This window comes from Triticum aestivum, chromosome 6D (genome assembly GCF_018294505.1).
Source record: "Triticum aestivum cultivar Chinese Spring chromosome 6D, IWGSC CS RefSeq v2.1, whole genome shotgun sequence".
Classification (NCBI taxonomy): Eukaryota; Viridiplantae; Streptophyta; class Magnoliopsida; order Poales; family Poaceae; genus Triticum; species Triticum aestivum.
This window is the reverse complement of record NC_057811.1, coordinates 72,406,964-72,411,169: the sequence shown is the minus strand read 5'-3', so window position 1 is coordinate 72,411,169 and position 4,206 is coordinate 72,406,964. Positions and strand designations below refer to the sequence as shown.

General features: G+C 44.4%; 1 pseudogene; it reads left to right on the top strand.

Annotated features, from left to right (window-relative positions):
* The first annotated feature begins 2,398 nt into the window (after nt 1-2,398).
* LOC123141115 (F-box/LRR-repeat protein 14-like) lies at nt 2,399-3,942 on the top strand (annotated as a pseudogene).
* The last annotated feature ends 264 nt before the right edge of the window (nt 3,943-4,206 follow it).

Below are 4,206 nucleotides of genomic sequence, written 5' to 3'. Positions count from 1 at the left end.
AAATGCCTACCCCGATCCAATGACTGTGCAAACTTGGCTAACCTATCGGCATCGCTATTAGACACTCTGCCTTCGAAAGTAATATTACAATTGAAACCTACTGAAAGATTCCTAATCTCTGAGATGATTGCTTCGTAGCTTCCATTGCTTGCTGTCTTAATATCATTAACTACTTGCTTGGAGTCCGATGCTATAACAAAATCAGTCAATAGTAAATCTTGCGCCAGAGCAAAACCTTTCCTGCATGCAATAGCTTCTAGTGTTGCTGCATTAGTTATCCCATGTATCACCAATGCTGAACTGCCCATGAAGTTTCCATCGTTACTCCTGCACACCGCCGCCGCGGCACCACAGTTGCGGGTCTTGGAAATTGCCGCGTCCATGTGGATTTTAGCATGTCCCGCGGGCGGGGCCTTAGGGCGACGTACACCAGACCTCGTCACAGGGTTGTTCTTAATGGGACTCCTCGGAAGAAGCTCCAAATCTGCCAAGAATCTTTGAATAAACTCATGGGTTGCTGAGGGACTCTGGTAGATTTGTTCGTGTATTGCCTTTCTTCGAGCCCACCATATTGCCCACAAAGTAACTGCCAGCCTGATAAAAGCTTCGTGGGATAAAGTGTCGATCATGGAGAAGATCCACTGCTTTGCACTTGGTTCATTTGTTTCACATAAGTGTTCTACCAACTCGCCATCCACCAATGCCCACACACATCTTGACATATAACACTCCATCATAGAGTGCCTCCATGAGTCTTCTGCTCCACATAATCCGCATGTACTGGACGTCGCCATGTTCCTATGAGCCCGGACATCCTCGGTGGGTAAAGAGTGTTTCGCTAATCTCCATAAAAACATCCGTATCTTGCTCGGTACAGAAATCTTCCATAAACTTGTCCAGGACTGGGCATCATGATCCGAGCTTGAAGAACCTGCTGCCCCATCTAGCCACGCCCCCCTTCTGAACTTTTTAGCAACCATCATTCGGTAGGCTGACCTCACAGAGAATCTGCCATTTTTCTCAAAAAAACCATGACCAGGAGTCTTGTATTTCAGAAGTACACAATGGTATTCGTAGTATAGCAGGAATGTCAATTGGGAGACAGACTTCTTCTAGCTTGACAGTATCCCAAACAGCAGAGGTGTTATCAATCAATTCGGACACATATTGGGGTGGGTCATTTGATAATCTGCCAAATGGTCTCATCATTTCTGCCCTGGGTATCCAGTTATCCGATCAGATGTTGGTGCTCTCTCCATTCCCAATGATTCTGATAAGACCCTGTTTTAACACATCCCGACCATCAATAACCGCCCTTGGAAATGAGTCGCACCCAGAAGAGCTGGCCATATGGGTCGTGTCTCTCGGACCGGCCTGTGGGCAAAGCTTTTTCGACTCGGCCCGCTGCAGCTCGTAATAGGCCGGCCCCACATCTTCCTTCCTCTACCTCCGCTGGAAAAGAGAGGAAATGCGATGCGAGCGAGAGTAGGGTTTACACTCTCCTCCGATCCCGAATCAAAGAAAGAGAGAAGCAATTTCCTCCGGTGCGGACCGAGGCCGATCAGCCATAGTTTCTATCTCCCGGTCGTGCTCAAGGTACCGCCGTTTTTCGCTTCTCCTGACCCCTCCCCTGTTCGTTGGTTCCCCCATTCGACATGTACACGCTTTCTTTTAGATTCGCTTTGTTGATATTGATAGGGGAAACTCGACCGGTAGTAGCATCCATAATAAAGTTAGTTAATGTTGCAAATCCATTCTCCTAGGTAGGAGTAGAAAATAAGCTTTTTGCAACTAAGTACTAGCCTAGGGTTGCAACAAATACTAGTATTTCTAGTTGAACAGATTATCTATTAATAATAACTGCACCCTGTGAACTCATCGGCTGTGGCAAAATGATCTCCCTGCTTTCTTTCTTGCCCAAGCAAGAGCTACAACTAGTAATTTGCATGCTCTGGTTTTGATGTTATTAATTAGTTGCCTCCACTCCAAACAAGTCGGTTCAGATTCAGCACGTGATCTTCTTGCGGAATTGCTTGCATCGATCCTAGCTCATTTCTTTGTATTCTCTTACAGCTAGTTCATTATTCAGGCTCTACTACTTATGGTGCTAGTTTAAATTAATGATGTGGCATGTAGTGTCATTTTTTCTTTCTAACAATCTAGAGACAGATAAGGTGCTAGCTAGCGACTACTTTAATTAATCTCCATGGTTACGAAGAACACACAAGAGAAAATGCTCAAAGTTCATCAGTATATTCTTCTTAATGAGTGTCCGTCACCAGTGCCATCTCCATCTTCACATGCATTATTCTGATATGTCATAAGTTTTACTCCAGCTCTTCGCTTGTTTTCTGAACCTTGATATATATTACCTGATTGCTACAGCTGAATTTGTTCGATGGAGGACCTACCGGAGGCTCTCGTGACGGAGATTCACAAGAGGATCACCAGGACAAGTGATCTGAATTCTCTTTCCCTTGTCTCAAAGCAGCTCTACAAGATAGAGGGGAATCAAAGGGGTGCTATCCGTGTTGGTTCCGGTCTTTGCACTGCTACAGAAGCACTAACATCACTGTGCCCCAGGTTCACAAATTTGCAGAAATTGGAAATTGATTACTCTGGTTGGATACTTGAACATGGAAATCAGTTGGACAACAAAGGCCTTTTTGTATTTTCATCTCACTGTTCCTCGCTGATTGATCTCACCTTAAGCTTCTGCTCATACATCGATGACTCTGGGCTTGGTTGTTCAGTGCATTGCAAGAAATTGGTTTCTCTCAGGCTGAACTCCGCACCAAAAATAACGTCATATGGGCATCTCTCGGTTGCAGTTGGTTGCACAAGTCTATCTGCCCTTCACCTTATTGATTGCGAGAAAATCGATAATGTAGAGTGGCTGGAATACCTTGGTAGGGATGGATCGTTGGAAGAGCTTGTAGTGAAGAATTGCAAAGGCATCAATCATCATGACTTCCTAAAGTTTGGTTCAGGATGGATGAAGCTCCAGAAGTTTGAGTTTGAGAGGAAAAGAGGAATATAGGATTGTGTTCCAGGTGATGTGGTTTATGACTCCTCGTACGATGCTCACAGCATGGATATATATGATTTCTGCTGTGAGAGTTTGAAGGATTTAAGGTTGGCGCATATTAAAACTTGGCCAGAAGTAGGACTTCGTGCTGTACTAGGGAAGTGTAAAGCATTGGAGAAGCTTTGCCTTGAGTATGTTCAAGCCCTAAATGACAATGACATGATTGCCTTATCTCGGAGCTGCAGCAACCTTAAAAGCATCTCACTTTGGCTCAACCTGCAGAGGTACTCTAGTGATATCAGCTATTGTGATACCAGGACGTCATTTACTGATAACAGCCTTTATGCTCTAGCCCTCAACTGTCCAATGCTTCAGATCGTAGACCTCAGCTTTACAGGATGTGCTGCTGACTGGCCATCAGAAATAGGATTCACACAACAAGGTTTTCTGGTGCTCATTCAGTCCTGCCCGATTCGTGTTCTCGTGCTAAATACTGCCAACTTCTTTGATGACGAGGGGATGAAGGCCCTTTCATCCTCACCATACCTGGAGATACTCGAGCTTATATTGTGTGAAGCGGTAACTGATGCTGGGATGTGCTTCATTGGATAGACCCCACGCTTGAGTAATCTCACACTTCGGTTGTGTCATGAGGTGACTGATGTTGGAGTGTCTGAACTGGGACATGCACGTAAGTTAGAGTCTTTGGTTATCGAGTGTTGTAGTAAGGTCTCTTTGCAAGGGGCGCAGGGTGTTGCCAAGTCGGTTCACTACTCCAGCAACTTCTTAGATGCCCTTATGAAGACAATTGGTATTGGCGTCTATTGATGAAGTGGTCTCCAGAATTTTCAGTATGAATTTGCTGCTGAAGCCATTAAGTTGTTCAGTGTGCATCATTGGACAAGGCTGTGCATCATCTGACCTAGATTTACTTGTATGGACTTTCTATTGCCTTTAACCTTTACTGCTATGATTTTTTTCTATGGCACTCTAATGATGATCTTTGGACGGCATTTGGTGAATGAAACTTTAATAGTAGGCAGTACTTGTGTACTATAATTCTTGTTGCGTAATTTCTACTCTATAGCTATTTTATAATCCGTACAAATCGCCCCCAAGGTTCCCTGTTTTTGCTGTTTGGTTTTATTGTTTCTACTCTAAGAAATGCCATGAACCCT